This window comes from Panthera uncia, chromosome X, assembly GCF_023721935.1.
Source record: "Panthera uncia isolate 11264 chromosome X, Puncia_PCG_1.0, whole genome shotgun sequence".
Lineage (NCBI taxonomy): Eukaryota > Metazoa > Chordata > Mammalia > Carnivora > Felidae > Panthera > Panthera uncia.
In genome coordinates, this window is record NC_064817.1 from 7,407,167 (window position 1) to 7,427,577 (window position 20,411).

General features: G+C 41.1%; 1 protein-coding gene across 6 annotated transcripts in view; it reads right to left on the minus strand.

Moving 5' to 3' along the window:
- ARHGAP6 (Rho GTPase activating protein 6) overlaps nt 1–20,411 on the minus strand; it is a 449,480-nt gene that overhangs the window by 88,348 nt on the left and 340,721 nt on the right. The gene's annotated exons all lie outside the window — the stretch shown is intronic.

A 20,411-nucleotide genomic window follows, 5' to 3' on the forward strand; every position in this document is an offset into this window, starting at 1 on the left:
AAGAAAGAAAGGAGGAAAGAAAGAAAGAAAGAAAGAAAGAAAGAAAGAAAGAAAGAAAAAGAATTACTCGATGAAGTTTTCAAAAACACCCATGCCTGCACAGCCCTCCAGACCAGCAAGGTCCGACAGACCTTTCTGTGATGATGGAAATGTTTGTTACCTGTACTGTCTGATATGGTGGCCACGAGCCACCCATGGCTGATGAGCACTTGAGATGAGGCTAGTGGAATGGAACCATTTAATTTTTAGTTTTATTAAAGCTTCCTTGATTGAAATGTAAACAGCCACAGTGGCTAGGAGCTACCACCCTGGACAGCGCAGGTAGAGATCAAATCAGCTAGACTCTAGGGTTGGCGCTCGGGCTTTGGTAGGTTTACAGGGCTCTCTGGGGGATTCTAATGGCAGTTCAAGACGAGAACCACTGCAATGGCCTGGGATTTAGAAAACTATCGGGTGGCAAATGCCTTGCCCTTCTTCCTTTTTCTCCAAATTCCACGAAGCATTTGCCGTGCATCTGGCCTCTCTCCCTCGTGCTTCCACCCCTCCCTTCTAGCACCCCTTCATACCCCGCTGTGATAGGTGTGCTATGTCTACACTCCTTTATCCCCTGATCCTGCCAGACTTCCCTGACACCAAGGGCAGATGGTTTATTTCTGCTACAGAAATAAAACCTAACGGTACTACCGATTGGGAATTAAATCCCCAAACACGCGCACCCGTGATTTAAAGTTGTTTTTCACTTGTACAGGCTTCACACAGATGCCACTTTTTATGATGTCGGCCGTGGTCGCCGTGGGGAATATTTCTAACGGTGGTTTGGTTTGCGGGCAGTGTGATAAGCAGGTCTCACGTGCTCACGTGCAGCTGTTTCCTTCCAATGGGACACAGTGTTACAGCACAGCAGCTGCACAGGGGGCCCCGTGACCCGACCCGACTGCCAGCCTTTAAATTCCAGCTCAGCCCACAGCTGGCCACGGGAGTATCTGAGCATTTTAGCCTCAGTTACCTGCTCTGGGAAATGGAGATAAAGAACCGTCCTCTGGGGAGAGCGGAGCGACGCATGTAATTTGCATGATGAATGAGACGTGTGAGACACACACACTGTCCTGGACCCAGATTTTGATTCCCCATATGCTTGCGGACGCGCGCGTGCGCACACACACACACACACACACACACACACACACACACGATTTCGTGGTGAGTAAAATAAATAGGGCACGCTTTTCAGGAGGAAGTCATGGAATTCACAAAAGCATGTTCTCAGCACATGATTCATTAACGTGGCAAGGCGAAGACCATTTGGAAAGTGGCTAATGAGGAAGAAAAATAATACGCTAATGTGGTTTTTTAAAAATACTGAACTTAGTTATTTTAATGAGTCTTCACTTTTATCGACCCATTACCAGTTAGTATTAATGGAACACGGAAGTGTGTGCAAACAAACATAGATAAACATCACCTGATTCATAAAAATGGTAGGACTCGGAACCCCAGACCTCAGTGATCCCAACAGAAAGAGCAAACCACACAACTGTCAGGCACATAACACTTTGTCGACTTTTTGGTAATCTCAGTTGCTGTAGCCTAATGTGCTCCAACGTTGATTTCACTCACAAGGCGCCACTGATTCACGTTCACGTTTTCGACACTGAGTTTCGCTACCTTCTTCCTTGTTAAATATCCAGCTGTGGTAGAATGACTTTTTAATGTAAGACAATACGAAATTACACCCCGTTAGCACCACGAGAGTTTGTAGTCAACACAACTGTTAATGGTAAGGCTTGCTCATCGGTGACTCACGGCACAGATAAGCTAAGCTGGGAGCTATGTCCTGTCCCCAGGGGATTCAGAGATGTGAGGAATAACTAACATTTCTTGTGAATGTACATAGGTATCCATTATTATTCCTAGCCCTAATTATGTACTCCCTGCTTCAATCATGAAATCACTTTATGAGTTATGTACCCATTTCACAGATGAAGAAATCAAGCACCAGGAGGTTAAGTAACTTGCCCGAAGCAATAGGATGCAAGCGACAGAGCTGGGATTCAAAGTCATAGGCCTTAACCCCAGAGTTTGGGGTCTTAACCACCACCCTACACTACCTCCCTGTGAGTACCATACCTTTCTCTCACGGTATGGCAAACTCTGACTCAAGAAAGTACATCAGAAATGACCAGAAGTGTGAGGCGGTCCCAGGCTCACCGCAAACCCTCTCTTATTTTGTTTTCCTACAAAGTAAAATTCTAAAGTTGTTGAATTATTACTTCTAACACATCGATGGAGGCATGGCTTGACCTTGAGGTGGCAACTGTTGACCTAGAGCAGGGATGGACAAGTTACAGCTCAAGCCATATCCGGCCTCCGGCCCGTTTTTAAAAACTAGAGCCCAGGGAGGCCCGGTGATTTCCATCTTGGGGAGGGCTTGTCCTGATACAACAGCAGAGTTGAGTGGTTGCCTACAATGTCTATGATCTGGCCCTTTACAGAAAAAGTTTGCTGACCTTGTTCTGGACCCACTGAAAAGAAATCACCAGACAGGTAGTACAGGAAATGATGGAGTTTCCTACAGCGTTTCACTATTTCAAACAGCAAAGGAACTGCCTCCTTTTACAACCATTATTACAACATACACGTACGTACGGATGAGCGGATGGGTCCATAGAGATCGCTCAACAGCTTATTTTTCCTACATGTTTCTTTTAAGGACCTAAATGACCTATGCACTTAAGATGTGTAGGAATCACTTGTGATGTCTCCCTGAGGGAAGCAAGGGGAGGACTGGGGATGTTTAAATGTCAGTTATTTTCCCAGAAAACGTTAACTGTCTATGATACTTCCCTCTTATGTAACCATCATACATCACCTCCCCACCCTTCATATTTCAGCTATTTTCTTGACTCTGATTTAAACGTTGATTCTCTGCACTTATGCCTTTTCTCCCTCACTAGGCGGTATGTTCCAGAAGGATAGACACAGCACTTAGAAGAAATAGCACTTGAGTTTTATACTTTTGCATATCTGTTGGTTGAAAGAAAGCTCTTGGGAAAGTATGCTTCTGCATCCATACAGAAAACCATTTGTGTCTATTAGCATGGAAACAAGACCAGCGGGTAGTATTTATATTTAGGACATTTGTTCTAAAGTAGCGAAAATCACTTCCAGTAAAATTGAAAAAAATCTTGCTTCCTGGCTTTTACTGTTAAGTGTCAAAACATGTAAAAGGGGCAAGTGAACAGAGAGAAACTATTTGCAGAATGACACAAAATGCGAGGTATGACATAAAAACAAATCATCTGAACTTACTGGCACAGACCTGAGTTGTCAGTTGCTACGTTTCGGACATTTTTTCCGGAAATGTTTTCTTCTAAATATATTACTTTTAAAATGATACGTTAAAAACTGTTTCAAAGACCTAGCTAAATGTTTTTGCGTAAGGAAAATAATGCTTCCTTTGAGCAATGAAATGTACAGAAACTGAAGGGTGTTTTGTTGTTGTTGTTGTTTTGGTTTGGTTTTTCTTTTATTTTAGAGAGAGTGAGGAGAGGGGCAGAGGGAGAAAGAGAGACTCCCAAGCAGACTCCATGCTCAGTGCGGAGCCCCATGTGGGGCTCGATGCCACTACCCTGGGATCATGACCTGAGCTGAAATCAAGAGTCAGATGCTCAGCCGACTGAGCCACCCAGGTGCCCCGAAACTGAAAGTTCTAAAAATACATCATACTAATATATTATGGGGGCTTGGGGAGTTATAATTAATGGGTGCATTTTTAACCACCTTTATTTTTTAGGGCAGTTTCAGTTTCACAGCAAACTTGAGTAGAAGGTGCAGGAATGTCCCAAATATCCCCTGCTCCTACGCACAGCCTCCCCCACTATCCACGTCCCGCAACCAAAGGGGACATTTGTTACAACTGATGAACCTACACTGACGCATCATCATCACCCAGAGTCCATAGTTTACATCAGGGTTCACACTTGGTGTTGTATGTTCTATTGGACTGGAAAAACGTATAATGACATGCATTCATAATCATAGTATCATACAGAGTATTTTCACTGCCCTAAAAATCCTCCAGGCTCTGCCTATTCATCCCTCACTCCCTTATAACCCCTGGCAACCACTGATCTTTTTATGGTCTCCATAGTTTTGCCTTTTCCATAATATCAGATAGTTGGAATCAGGCAGTATGTAGCCTTTTCAGATAGGCTTCTTTCATTTAGTGCATTTAAGGTTTCTTCACGTTTTTTGCATGGCTTGATCGCTCATTTCTTTTTCGCACCAAATAATATTCCATTGTCTGGATGTACCACAGTTTATCCGTTCACCCACTGATGGACATCTTGGTGGCTTCCAGGTTTTGGCAATTATGAATAAACATCCATGTGCAGGTTTTTGTGTGGATGTAGGTTTTCAGTTCCTTTGGGTAAGTACCAAGGAGTGTGATTGCTGGATAGTATAGTAAGAGTATATTTAGTTTTGTAGAAACTGCCATACTGTCTTCCAAAGTGGTCGTACCATTTTGTATGCGCCCCAGCAATGTACGAGAGATCTTGTTGGTCGATGTCCTCACCAGACTTGATGTTGTCAGTGTTCCAGGTTTGGACCTTTATAGTAGGTACATGGTGGTATCTCACTGTTATTTTAACTTGCATTTCCATGATCACATATTACGTGGAACATCTTCTCAGGTACTTATTTGCCATCTGTGTATCTTCTTCAGTGACGTGGCTATTAAAGTATTTGGCCCATATTTTATCACGTTGTTTGTTTTCTTGTTGTTGAATTTTAAGAGTTCTTTGTATACTTTGGACAGCAGTCCTTTATCAGATGTATATTTTGTGAATATTTTCTCCCTGTCTGTGACTTGTCTTCTCATTCTTTTGCCATTGTCTTTCATGAGCAGAAGATTTTAGTTTTAATAAAGTCCAGCTTATCAATTATTTCTTTCATGGACTGTGCCTTTGGTATTGTATCTAGAAAGTCATCACCATACCCAAGGTCATCTGGGTTTTCTCCTGTGTTATCTTTCAAGAGTTTTATAGTTTTGCATTTTACATTTAGGTCTGTGATCCATTTTAAGTTAATTTTTGTGGAGGGCATGAAGTTTATGTCTAGAGTCATCTTTTTTTTTTTTTTTTGTATGTGGATATCTATTGTTGTTCCAGCACTACTTGTTGGAAAGACCATCTTTGCTCCATTGTATTGCCTTTGCTCCTTTCTCAAAGATCCCTGACTATACTTATGTGGGTCTATTTCTGGGTTTTCTGTTCTGTTCCACTAATCTATTTGTCTATTCTCCTGCCAATACAACATTGTCTTGATGACTGCCATTTTATACTAAGTCTTCAAGTCAGGCAGTGTCATGTCCAACTTTATTCTTCTCCTTCATTATTTTTTTTTAATTTTTTTTTAACGTTTATTTATTTTTGAGACAGAGAGAGACAGAGCATGAACGGGGGAGGAGCAGAGAGAGAGGGAGACACAGAATCGGAAGCAGGCTCCAGGCTCTGTCTCCTTCATTATTATGCTGGCTATTCTGGGTCTTTTGCCTCCTCATATAAACTTTAGAATAAGTTTGCCAATGTCCACAAAATAGCTTGCTGGGATTTTGATTGGAATTGCCTTGAATCTATAGATCAAGTTCAGAAGAACTGACATCTTGACAATACTGAATCTTCCTATCCATGAACATAGGATCTCTCTCCATTCATTTAGCTCTTTGTTTTTATTCATCAGAGTTGTGTGGTTTTCCTCATATAGATGTTGTACATATTTTGTTAACTTTATACCTAAGTATTTCATTTTTTGGGGTACCAATGTAAATGGTATTGTTTTAACTTCAAATTCTACTTGTTCATTGCTGGTATATAGAAAAGCGATTGGCTTTTGTATGTTAACTTTGTATACAACCTTGCTACAATTGCTTATCAGCTCCAGGAGGTTTTTTGCCAATTATTTTAGATTTTTTACAAAGTTAATCACATCATTTGTTAACCTGGTGGAGATCCAGGAGATAAAACCCACAAAATTATAAGGGCCTCCTGATGACTGGGTCTCCCTGGAGTTTTTAACTCTCAGAGTTGTCCACACCAAGCCTCCAGCAATTCATCAATTACAGTTCAGGTTTCCCTACCCCAGCACTGGTTTCCTTGGAGATTGCTGCTCCAATAAGTTTAACTCTCTGTATTCACCTGTTGGTCTCTCCAATATTTGGAAGCAGCAGTTTGCCCTGTGATCTCACTTCTCCTATGGATCTAAGAAGAGCTGTTGACTTTTCAGTTTGTTCAGACTTGTACTTGTTAGAGGAAGTGGTGACTTCTAAGCTTCTTACATGCCAGACCAAATAACCAAAGTTCTGATGCAATTTTTTTAGATAAAATTTACATGCCATAAAATTTGCCATTTTAAAGTATAGGATTCAGTGGGTTTTTTTTTTTTTTTTAGTATATTCACAGATATAGGCAAGCATTACCATTATTTAATTCCAGAATATTTTCATCACCCCCCAAAGAAACCCTAAACTCATTAGCACCCCAGGCCCTGACTACCACTAATCTATGGAGTTGCCTATTTTTTACTTTTAATATAAGGGGAATTTTACAATATGTGGCCTTTTATTCCCAGTTTATTTCTCTTAGCATGTTTTCAGGGTTCATGCATGTTGTAGCACATATTAGTACTTTGCTCCTTTTTATGGTCAAATAATATTCATGATTTGGATATACCAAATTTTGTTTTAGCATTCATTAGTCGATGGACATTTGGATTGTTTCCACATTTTGGCCATTATGACTAAAACAGCTGTAAATATTCATGTACAAATTTTCACGTGACTATACGTTTTCAATTCTCTTGGGTATATGCCTAGGAGTGGAATTGCTGGGTCATACAATGACTCTATAAATAGCCCAACAAAAACAACAACAAAACCTTAACAACATGAGTTGAAACACTAAGATCTAAAAATATTTTTTACTGTGAAACTCATTTTCCACCTAGTTCCTTTCATGACAGAGAAAATATCAACAGCCATAAGCAAACCCATACAATGTTTCCACTTTGTATAGATTGGCTCTCAGAGCTTTTACCAAGCAGTGAGAAGAAACACAGTCCTTCAGTTTCTTTTCTTTTCACAGGATGGTGATCATGAGTATCTTGAAAAATTTAAACAATGTGGTAGCATTTGTCTTTTAATTTTTGATTTAAAGCTGATTTTTAGAAATTAGCCAGGTAATGGCTCTACCAAAAAAAGCAAGTAAACTCTTTTAATCCCTCTATGTTCATCTTTTAATTTCAATGACTAAGTGTTAATATCTAGTCTGGTAATTTGCCATAAAATAAAGTACAGTTCTGAGCCTAGTTCATTTCAAGGAGATATTCTTGTCTCTATCAGGAGAGAAGGTAAAAATAAAATGTTGCACTGCTTAGTTCAATAGCTTTGTTTTAATTGCTCCCGTGTTCTTTAATATCATTGCTCTTGGGGGGAGGAGCCAGAAGAACTTACTACCTCTCGCAAGATAATCATTCTATGCTACAAGAGAGGAAGCAAAGAAATGAGAAAGACAATCACCTGAGCTTCTTTCTGGCTCTACACAACACTACACTGCACCCTCTAGGGTTGAGAAATAGAGAAGCCACTGGGACGGACAGAGTGGTTGGCAGAATAACGGACCCCCGAAGATGTTCACAGTCTAATTTAGAAATCTAGAAATATGTGGCCTCACGTGGGAAGAGAAACCTTGCTGATGTGATTAAGTTAATGGGGAGCGTCTCCTGGATTGTCCAGGTGGGCCCAGTGCAAACACATGGATCCTTAAAATAGGAGACTGTTGTCTCCCTGATCTCACTCCAGTGAGACCTGTGTCAGATTTCTCACCTACAGGGCGGTAAGATAATAGGTGTGTGTAGTTTTAAGCCACGAAGTTCGTGGTGCTTTGTCATACCAGTGAAAGAAAATGAATACAGAAGGAAGCAGGACATTTGTGTCTACAAGGGACTCATAAATCATCTAAAGCAGGATTTCCTAAATTGTTTCATGATCAAGTAAGTTTGAGAAAGTTGTTCATGTTAGTCCCATCTTAAACAGTCACATTAAACAATAACTAAAGAAAACTTGAGAGGTCCTGCACAGGGAGAATTGTAACACAGAGTGTCTTCTCACCTCCTTTTCTTTTCCTTTTTTTTTTTTTTTTCTTTCAGAACATCTCTTCACGTCCCTCGGAGTGCTCAGAGAACAGATGGGAAATGCTGAACTAATCCCACCTGCTCAATTAAAAATCTGAGACCCAAAGGGAAGAAGAGAGTCGCCAAGAAGCACTTTGGCAACACAAAGATATAGCCTTGGCCTCACATTCCTCCTCTGGAACCCTGTCTAGGATGCCACTCTTTCCCACTGAGAAGAAGACACCGTTTTCTGGCACCCAAGTTGATCTAAGATAGACCTCTGGTGGGAAGAAAGGATATCAGGTGAAAATCAATCCAACAAAGCTCATAACGGATAAAATTCTCTACTCAATAATAACAAGGCCAATGTGGCTGCTTTAGCACGGAACATATTTTATTGTTTAAAATGAAAGCATTTAACCAACTATTGAAAATTTACTAATTTCATATTAACAAGAAGAATGCCATAAAATATTTCCCCACGGCCCTAAAAGTGCCCAATTCTGCTGCCAAAGTCCATTTTCCACAAATGCTGGTTTCCACAAATGCTAATTTGAGAAGGAACAGAGGTACAACAAAATGCCGTTGTTTTCCTTTGCAGCACTTAAATAATGCTTTCTCCACATTTCCCACTGCCTGTTCCAAGAGCTGTGAACCCACTGTCCTTTGATGTTTTTCAAATACACATAAGCCACATCCTTTTCCAGAAAGTGAATACTGTTTTTCCACCACCTCAGATTTTAGATGATGATGATGATGATGATAATAATAATAAAGATTTTGACTAACATGGCAAACAACTTTGAATACCTATTTTAGGCTGAACACTGTACTACATGCATCACAAGAGGAATCTCATTTAATCTTTATAAAAAAAACGATTAAGGAAAGTATTACTATTAACATATGTATGTATGAGCCAACTAAGGTACAGAGAGTTTAGGTACCTTGCCCAAGGTCACAGAACAAAAAGTGATGGAGCCAGAATCTGAACATAATCTGATTTAGAGCCAGTCTTCTGTAAGCAGTAGGCCAGTGGTCCTCAACTGGGGTGATTCTACCTCCCAGGGGACATCTGGCAATGCCTGGAGGCATTTTCTATCCTCACAAATGAGAGGTGGGGTGCTCCTGGCATGTAGTGGGAGGAGGCCAAGGGTGCTGCTAAGCATCCTTCCGTGCACAGGACAGACCCCCACAACAAAGAATGATCCCACCCTAAATGTCAAGAGTTTCAAGGTTAGGAAACACTACTCTAGTCTCATGCCTCCCAAAGACCGCCATTTTGAATGGGCCATTTGGGCCATTTGTTTGAATGGGCCATTGTTGTTTGGTAAGATATGTGGTTCTCATTTCCGGGTTAGAAAGCTCTGGCTCCACCTAGGAAATGAGGTTATCTCGTAGCATCCATTTGCTCAAGCATTGCAGTTGGCAGTTTTACACTACACCCTGGCATCCTGGGACATTAGGTCATTTTAGTTTTTGCCTTTCACTGGACACATGAGAGAGGCACTAGCCCAGTAGGGAGTGTCTGAGAGGGGCCAGGAAGAAGATTCTGGTTCTCATTAGCTTTGCCTTGTAGTCCAGAAAGCACGACAGCAGCATCTGCGTCACAGATAATGGCAACGGCAAAGGGACACAGCCACAGTGGGTTGCCTGGGGTGCAGACCGAGCTCAAAAGTCAAAATATTTTCAGAGAACAGTTCTGCCATATCTACTCAAAACGTAATTGTTCATACCATTTGACCCAGCAATTCTAAGAATGCATTTGATAGAAATATTTACAAAATGTGCAAGACACAGCCACAGAAACTCATTTCAACACCATCCCTGATAGCAAAGCAGAATAAAAACAATAGAAATGCATGCATATGTTCACCAAAGGATGTGTGCTCGAATGTTCATGATAGCATTATTTTCAACTGCTAAACTCTGTGAACTAGCCAAATGTCCATCAAAGGAGAATAGATAAATTGCAATATAACCACACAATGGAATACTACATAGCAGGGAGAATGAATAAACAAACTCCGACCATCTACAATAATATGACTGAATCTCACAGACACCACTTGGAGCAAAAGAAGTCTGGCACAAAAGAGAATGTACCGTATGAAATCACGAATACAAAGTATAAAATCAGGCAAAACCAATCTGTGCTATGAAAAACAGATTAGAAGTTACTCTTGGAGGGAAGTGACTCGAAGGGAGTCCAAGGGGGCCTCTTGGGTACTGGTCATGTTTCTTCCTCATCTTCCGCATAGTCGTGTTCGCCTTGTGGAGACTCATTAAGTGGTAGGCTTGTGCAGCTTTCTACACGCGCATTATATATGTAAGCATCAACAACCTAAATGTCCATCACTGGATGGCTGGCTAGATATACTATGAGGTGGGATGTCTACTCAAGAGAATTCTGTTCAGCCGTCCAGAAAAATGAAGTCACCCACTCTGTATAAACGTGGAAAGGTGACCGCTATATGTGAAATTAAATAAGGATGTGGTAGAACGGCATGATAATATGTCTACTATGATTTCTACAGGAAATACGTGTTAGTGTAAGCACAGAAAGTTCCAGAAATTATATCCTCAAATGGTTAATAGTAGCTGTCCACTTGAGGATGGGAGTCCTAGGGACTTTGACATTCTGCCTAATGCATACCTATATTGTTGAATTTATTTATAAATACGTTTTATGTTTGTACTCAGAAAAAAAAGGATAAGTAGAAAGTTAAGGTGAACAAAATACGCCTTAAGTTTGAAACTGTTATTATTTCATCGTTCAGGAAGATGAGGGTTGTTGATGGATGAAGGAAATGATCATGAAATAAACCCAGTTCCTCGCCTGCAGGGTTGCTAATTGAACCCAGTGGTGGAGGTCACGTTGGTTTTTGTGCTGGCAATCTGAACAATTGATTCGAATTAGCACTTGTGTGCTGGGTTGTTCCACATTCAAATCTAGTTATGGTGTGGCCACCGCAAACGGGATTCTTGGCCACACAAAGAATGTGTCTACAAAACGGCCAAACAACTGGCTCTGTTTGATTACATGAACAAAACCATATAGTCAGAGGAAGGAAAAATCAAAACAGCTGCACCCAAAGTAACCCACTCGGATGGGTGGCTCATGAAAAGTACCCATTCATTGAATCAACATTTTAGCAGCCTCATGCAGACTCCGTGAAAGATCCAGTTTGAAACGAAATACTCATGAAAAAACCGAGAGACCATATGAAACACTTTTTTGGCCCACCGTCAGCAAACGTTTGCTGAGTGCTCACTGTGGTCTGCCATCATGATAAAACTGTGGGTCTGATTCTACTATTTTATAATCGATTGCAAATGTCATCGTGTTGCGTGTTCTTAATTCCCTCCATGGCACTGAATGGAAGTTCACTTAAAAGAAAAAAAAAACACTGATACGGGCAAAGTTGATAAAACTATAACTTTTCAAATATACTAAAGGTCTAAGAGACATATAGGACAGGCGGGGAGATCATATCCCACGGATCTCAACCCTGGCTCCCCATCAGACTCAACTGAAACATGGTATCTGGAGATGTTCCTAGCCATCGACGTTTTTGAAAGGTCCCCAGGTGATTCAAAACTACAGTGAGAGCTGGAACCGAGGCTCAGACCAATTGACTCAGAAGCCAGGTGTAATGGGACCCAGACATGAGTACTATCGAAAAGCTACACGAGTGGTTCTAAAGTATAGTCTTCAGAGAAACCAATTTTTTCTAAATTAACATTAAAGAAGTCAGAGGTGGCCTTCCCAGAAGCATTTTGTAAAGAGACCCCATATTACTTGCTCTCAGATTGTGAAGTATTGCTAGGAAAATGATCACATGAAATTCTACCATGATATGGCTTCAGATGTTTCACCATTATTCATATATATATATATAGAGAGAGAGAGAGAGAGAGAGAGCGAGAGAGAGAGATCGTTATAAAATCTTGAAAACATGTTTAGAACATGTATTTTTAAATAAATTTTTAAATGTTTATTTTTATTTTATTTTTCAGAGAGAGAGAGAGAGAGAGAGAGAGCAGGGGAGGGGCAGAGAGAGAGGGAGAGAGATCCCTAGCAGGCTCTGCGCTCGAACTCACCAACCGTGGGATCACGATCTGAGCCAAAATCAAAAGTCGGACACTTAACCGACCGAGCCACCCAGGCGCCCCTAAATAAATTTAAGTCGGCGTGAGTTTAAGGCACTCAATTAGATCCCTGATATAAACAAAAGCTAAAAGCAACATTGTGTAATTGTATTTATAGAGAAGACACCGTGTAACGGCAACCTACTTGTAAACACAATCTGAGTGAATTAACTAGCCTGATATCACTGCCATACACAGGGTGTCAAGTCCTAGATGGTCAAGGTTGCACAGCCTAAGGCAGACTGAGAAAACACTTCCTTAAAGTTGAGAGCAGGAAACATGCCAGTTACTACCTCAAGGCTTTTAAGAGTCCCAGTCTGAGCAGGGCACATCTTGAGAATGAGAATGGACGGAAGGCATGATTTAGCCCATTCATTTATAAATGAGTTACCAGGGAGGATGAGGGCCTCCTCCACTCATGCATTTCGGAACAGAAAAAAGGTCACGCTTATAAAGTGATTTTTTCTGAAATTTACGTATTTCTGAAGCCCACACACTTCCTCTCTTTCCTCCATTCCTTAGACTATGTTAGATTAATAAGATATGACTAAACTATGATTGCCCACTTGTTTTCATTAGCCACAGTATAAATCAAATCTCATGCTTCTTTTTGCTTGCTCAGGGGGTCAATTTTAACACTGAGTTAAACAAAACTCCTTGGGAACCATTAATACACCTTTACGGTTCTAACATAGACCATGCAAAATTTAAATTGTATACTTTTTCAATTATTAGCAGCACGCATGGTTCCAACCCTTTATAATGAAGAAGACCACTGGCATATTCCATTTACTTTTATTTTTTTCACAATCATTTCAATGCTTTTTAAATAATCTGAAAAATGGGTGATTTTTCCCCACTGGATATTTTTTGAACAATAATTTCATCCAAATAACAATTGTGCTGCTTTCCCTATTCGACCCATTATCATTTTCTTTTCTTAAAATTTTTTAATGTTTATTTATTTATTTTGAGAGAGAGAGCACACAAGCAGGGGAGGGGTAGAGAGAGAGGGAGAGAGAGATTCCTAAGCAGGCTGCACACTGCCAACGCAGAGCCCGATGTGGGGCTCGAACTCATGGATCGTGAGATCATGACCTGAGCCAAAATCAAGAGTCAGACGCTTAACTAATTGAGCCACCCAGGCGCCCCTCTTTACCATTTCTAAAAGGAATGACAGAATTTTAGAACTTGGGGCTCAATGTTTGGACCTATAAGGACCCTGGAACACCGGTCTTTCCACAACTGCATGCTGGGTCCAGGTACCCACTCCATTTCCTGTACCTCTACACCCAGTTCAATTCTCTGGTAACTGTGGGTCTGTGGTCCTCCACTGGGAGCAATTTTGTTCCCCTTCTCCCTTAGGGAACATGTGGCTATGTCTGGAGACACTACTGGCTGTCACGACTTGGGGAGGAGGTGCTATGGGCAGCTAGTGGGTGGAGCCCAGGGAGGCTGTTCGACACCCTACAGTGCACAGGACAGCCCCACCACAATAAAGAATTATCTAGCCCCAGGGGCGCCTGGGTGGCTCAGTCGGTTCGCCATCCAACTTTGGCTCAGGTCATGATCTCACAGTTCCTGAATTCCAGCCCCGCATCGGGCTCTGTGCTGACAGCTCGGAGCCTGGAGCCTGCTTCGGATTCTGTCTCCCCCTCGCTCTCTGCCCTTCCCCCACTTGTTCTCTCTCTCTCTCTCTCTCTCTCTCTCTCTCTCAAAAATAAACAAATGTTAAAAAAATAATAATAATAAAAAAGAATTATCTAGCCCCAAATGCCAAGAGTGCTACTGTTGAGAAACCCTCCAGCACAGGCTCTCAGAGATCCACTTTCCAGCCATGTGTTCTATGATCCCATTTACACAAAGTGTCCAGAAGAGCCGAATCCACAGAGACAGAGACTAGACTGTGGTGGTCTAGGGCTTGGGGAAAGGGAAACATGAAGAGACTGCTACGGAGCATGGGATTTCTTTTCAGGTGATGAAAATGTTCTGGAACTAGACTGTGGGGAAGGTTGCAAACTTTGCAAAGATACAGAAAATATACTAAAACTCACTCAATTGTACATTCTAAGTGGGAGCTTTATGATATGTAAATTCTATATCAATAAAATGATTAAAATTCTTTTCATAGATCTTTTAATAATTTCTTTTTTTAGCATTTATTTATATTTGAGGTGGGGGGGAAGGGGCAGAGAGAGGGAGATACAGAATCCGAAGCAGGCTCCGGGCTCTGAGCTGTCAGCACAGAGCCTGACATGGGGCTTGAACCCACGGACCGTGAGATCATGACCTGAGCCCATATCAAGAGTCAGAGGCTTAATCGACTGAGCCACCCAGGTGCCCCAACACTTCATTCCTTTTTATGGCTGAATACTATTCCATCAGATGGATCCCATTCCATATATTTATATGTGTCCTAAACCTTGGATGTTACAGATACTCAACAAATACTTTATACTAATGCTTTAAAAATTCTAGAGACGTGTGAAATGCTATTGAGAATAAACTTAGCACGTGACTATGATTCTCCTGAGAGCATGATGATGATAAAGATGATGCACTAGGTAAGACAAAGAAAAATGGAGATTTTGTTACTATTTTTGTAAAACTATGTTAGCATTATCCTGGGGAAGATGCTGTCTACAATTAGAACAGACTTGCACTTACTCCACAGATTTCTGTGACAGACTAGTGTATCTGTTTAATTTCATTTCAAGTAAAAATTGCCTGTAATAAAATGTATGTGAGTAGAATTAAATTAATTTCTGGTCTTCTTCCTGATTTATTTCATTCCGCTGAATTATATCAGCTTCAAATCTAGTTAGTATCCCAAGCAGACATACCACTCATGACGTGATTTTTTTTTTTTCTTAAACAGGCTATGCTATCACTGGATCTTAACATAAGTTAGGGATGTGAGGAAGAAGATGCTTGCTGGACAGCTGCTCAGGGCTCTGTCCGTGTTCGAGGGGCCAGGAGCTAAAACAATAACCGGAGTGGTTACCAGGAGTGACAACACATCGCTGATACTTAGGTCCCACCACCTATCTCTTGTTTCCTGTAGAATGGGCAGATCGCATAAAAATCATATTCTGACATTTTGTATTTATATCCCTGTGGGCAGTTCCTTAAGAGACGGAGATGAAAAGTATGCCACTAAAGTGTAACAATATAAGAACGTTCTGTCCAAGAACAATAGGGGAAACTCTGCAGAGCACATATGTGAGAACGATCATTTCCAACCTTTTAGGCGGTGACTTATTTCCTATGCTGCATTAAATTTGCTCCTTTCTGGGCCGCCTGGGTGGCTCAGTCGGCTGAAAGTCCGACTTTGGCTCAGGACGTGGGTTCGAGCCCTGCATCGATCGGGCTCTGTGCTGACAGCTTGGAGCCTGGAGCCTGCTTCGGATTCTGTGTCTCCCTCTCTCTGCCCCTAACCCACTCGCATTCTGTCTCTGTCTCTCTCAAAAATAAATAAACATTAAAAAAAAATAATTAAAAAAAAATTTCTCCTTTCTCCCCTTAAGCAATTACTGAAATTGCCACTGTTAATATTGGAAATCATGTTTATGAAGGGGTGAATGTATAGTGAATGACATCATTAGCTTTCCCTTACTGATGTCGTCCCATTTTCCGGGCAGTAAGGTAAGTGTGCCAAAGAGTCAGGAACACTGGCTGAGGTCAAGCGTCACAGGCCAGTGACCCAGCCACAATTTTGAGCTAGGCTGTCCTCCCAAAGGAAAGTTCTCCCCACCATCACATGTTGCTTTCGTTCAGAAAACACCAGTCTGTGCTTGCGTATGCTGAACCCCGGTAGGTAAATGCAACTTACTCTGGTGTACTTTGCCCAATAGGCAGAAATCAAAATGCTTGTTTTTACGTTACCGTGTTATCTCTGTTAACACAGATGTAATGTTTTCGCTCCCGACAGTTACCAGTTAATTATAACCCACCAGATATTTAGCAAATGTTTACATATCTTTCAAATTACAAGCGGTATGAGCCCTTTTGGTGCATGCTTGCATTATTAGGATATTTTCTACTACTAATCTAAAAGGGGCCCTGTCGCTTTAAAAAGTCATGTTTTTGTCTTTGAGTTTATGTTCGGCTTTTTGTTTTTTCCCTCCGGGAATGAATATTATATAAACCCAGGGCCTATGGGAAACAGAGCCCTGTCACTCATCACTCTTACTGAACACAAATGAGAAATTATACCCCAAACCTCTTGTGTCTCCCCTGCATTCTTTCTACTCATGGATTATTTAGAATAAATAAAATAAAATCTTGGCTTCCCAGAGACTTTCAGAAATGAGACTCTTAGATAAGCATTGTTAATATTTTGGTGACGATCTCCTCAAATGGAGAAAAAGGAAGAGAGGGAGGGAGGGAGGGAAAAGAAGGAAGAGGAGGAGAAAGAATTGTTTTTAGAGAACGCGAACTCTGAATATTTTTTTCACTTAACTACATGTCCCACACATTTTTCTATGTCAACAAATACAGACTAACACCCTCCCTTTGACTATTACATGTACCATCGTTGATTTGAGCAGCCCCCTGTTGGTAGACATTTTGTTCTCAATGTTAGTTCATCGTGAAAACAGCAGGCACTGCCTATAATTAACTCTTCCCCCGATGACTCAGTGTGTGTGTATCAGTGAGTACACAATCACCGCGAAAGCAGAAAGTGTAGGACTACAGGCTGAAAGACTGAAGTGGTCTTATTACAATTAATATGCCCCTTCCCAATCCAGCCAAAGAACTACTGGAATACTCTAGATAGCCCACCTTTACCATAGCCCCCCACGTGCCTTTTGGTGTCACTACTCTCCCTCTGCTCCCCCGTCACCCCTTTCTCATCCTCGGACACGCAAGCACAGAATGTGTTAGTTTCCTGAAGCCAAGACGGATGGTTCGTTCCAACACCCACTCCCAGAATTCTCTGGAGAATTCCAGAGGCCGTGAGTAGTTTGAGAACTGGACCACTGTCTTATTCACATTTGTACTCCAAGGCCGATGACTGCATTAGGCATATACTGAGTGCTTGATAGTGGCTGCTGAAGTCATATCATAATTTTGGCCTTTGAGAGTTATGTTCAGAGCTTGTGACCAAGGGCCATGTCCCTTTCCTGTGTAGCTGTTTTATTTCCTACTGCTTCATTTATAAGTTTCACCTTTTCTTTTCAGGACACCTGTGGCTTGCTAAGCCTGTCACCAACTTTGATCACCACTCTGAATTACCCACCCCAATGCATTTCCCTCTTCTTCTTAAATTTTTTTAAGTTTATTCATTTATTTTGAGAGTGAGCGAGCGGAAGGGGAGGGATAGAGAGAGAGAGAGAGAGAGAGAGGGAAAGAGAATCCCAAGCAGGCTCTAGGCTGTCAGCACGGATGCTGACATGGGGCTCGAACAGTGAGACCATGACCTGAGCAGAAATCAAGAGTCAGACACCTAACCAACTGCCCCCATTTCTCTCTTCCTACTTGTGCCCTTTTGCTTTCTGGTTCCTTACCTCTGTTATTGCTTATCTTATGCTCCCTGTCCCAAGTCTACACACTTATTAAATGCTGTTAGCCAGTAGAAGATCCCTCTTTTTTTTTCATAGCTTCAAACAACCAGGCAAAAAAACACAGTGAATTCCAGGGCATTCTGGAATAGGTACTAATGGGTTGCAATCAATAAAGTATATGAATGTGAGCCAGAGAGGGTATTTTGTTGTTATTCTTTTCAAATTGCTCCTTGGGCTGAAGTCATTCTAGAAGCTAAAGATAATAATAAGAGTAATGACTTTATTATATTAAGCAAACAAACTCAGTGACAAGTAAGAAAAGATCAAGCGGATCTATCATAGTATATTTACTTATAGTGTATTCCAGTTTGAACTAACAGATCACAGCCAAATATAATAAGGAGGCTAGGATAACGGATTCTAAACCTTTTACGGTATCTCCCTTTTTAAGTTCTTATTAAAGTCCATTTGCTGGAAAGTCTATAGGAAGCATTGACAGCAATGCTGAGTTATCCATCTTAGCTGTTTAAAAGGCCCATCAAAATCAATGAATCAAGAAATCAAGGGCACCTGGCTGGCTCAGTTAGTAGAGTACACAACTCTTGATCTTAGGGTCATGAGTTCGAGCTCATGTTGGGTGTAGAGATTACTTGAAAATAAAATTTAAAAAAAAAAGCAATCTTGGCTTCTTTGTCTATGGAGAATCCACGTAGATTAAGTACTTTTTTTTTATATTTTCATAATGTCATGAAGAACTTTACACTTTCTTCAATTGATCAACACATCCATCTAGCACCTAGCTTGTAAAAGAGACTTTTCTAGGTAACAAAGAACTCCCAGGGACATATAAGACACAATATCTGACTTCCCAGGGTTGCAAAGGGAAGTCACTGTGTCCACTGGAATCACTTAGTGGTGGTGTACCTGAGTTCTGAAGAAGGTACGACTACACTCCAGCAAAAAAACCAGCCTAGAGAGCAATATTTTCTCACAAGTGAATATCAACAGAAGAAACGTTTAAAAGTCGACTTTGGCTCCAGTTACTTCAGAATACTCACTCGTGAAATTATTCCAGAATATCGGACAATCTGGGACCTGCTTTAAAAGAAGATTTAAGAGTTGAGCTCAGATAGATTAAAAAAGGCTTCTGGATCTCCTACTACCCGACTTCTCCAAAGAGCACCCACATACCTCAATGCCCACTGAAACCCAGGAAGTTCATTAAAACCCCCAAACAAAACAAAACATCCTCCCAGCAGCCAAAAGTCAACACCACAAGACTGAAATGCTTGAGCTTTTCTCACACGTGAGCCTCCGGAGCCAACACCACTCAGAGCATCTCTTTACTTGCGGTCCACACAGAGTTCTAACAAGCTCGGACATAAGATTTTCCCAGCACACTATGAATTAGGAGCAGCAAGTTAGAAGGGGAGAAGTCGTTAGCATAAGCAACATGGAAAGAGCAAAATGTGATGAGTTGTAAGTCAAGGGAAAGAATAACTATAAAAGCTGTTGTTGTTGTTGTTGTTGAGTGCATACGATTTAGCCAGACATTGCAGGAGGTGAAGACATTTAAAATATGCTTCCTCTCAGAGCTCAAGACTGCTGGAGCTCTTGACTACCATGGTCTTTCTTCATTAAACATATTCAGTTGGGCCAAAATGAGGAGACATAATAGTGGCGCGTCAGATTCTTACTGCCTGGGATTAACGCGTGCTTTCCCATCTCTGACCAGTGGCAGGCAGAAATCATCTGGGTTTTGATTTGCGCCAAAAAGAGTAGACGGCCTCCCAGCCTGAGGTCCTTCCACATGAGTTGCCTGTTTTGTGGCCCTGCTTAATCCTACAGGTCTCAGGAAGGATTTAGGGCAGCTGCTTCTGGACCAGAAGATGTCCCAAATGTGATTTTTGTATAACCCTTTCTTGGCTGTTCCTCCTTTCCACTAAGCAAGAATGAGAACCTATAGGGGAGCCTGGGTGGCTCAGTCAGTGAAACGTCCGACTTCGGCTCAGGTCATGAGCTCACAGTTCGTGAGTTCGAGCCCCGCATCGGGCTCTGTGCTGACGGCTCAGAGCCTGGAGCCTGCTTCAGATTCTGTGTCTCCCTCTCTCTCTGCCTGCCCCCCAACTCGCAGTCTGTCTCTCTGTCTCTCAAAAATAAATAAACATTTAAAAAAATTTAAAAAGGAATGAGAACCTATAATCCATAAGGGTGTATATTCACTCATCATTTTGGAGGAAAGCTGGAATGAGTGAATAAGTGAATGAAGACACATTCTGGAGTCATCTTGTTATAACTGTTCCAGAGATGATGCCATAGAGAAAAATATTTTATGCTTATGATCCATTGTTTAAAATAGTGATTTTTTTTTAAAAGAGAAGACAATATTTGATATCAAAGTATAAGGAAAACAAGAACACAAATGCTTGGGAAATGTTATAGCCTCTACATAACAAAATAAGCAATCTAGTAAATTCTGTTTTCTTTTTTGACAAACTCAACTTATTGAAATAATTGCTTATAGAAAAAATTTTAATTGAAATTTTGTTTTTTCCCCCAAACATTAACTTTTAAACTGCATTT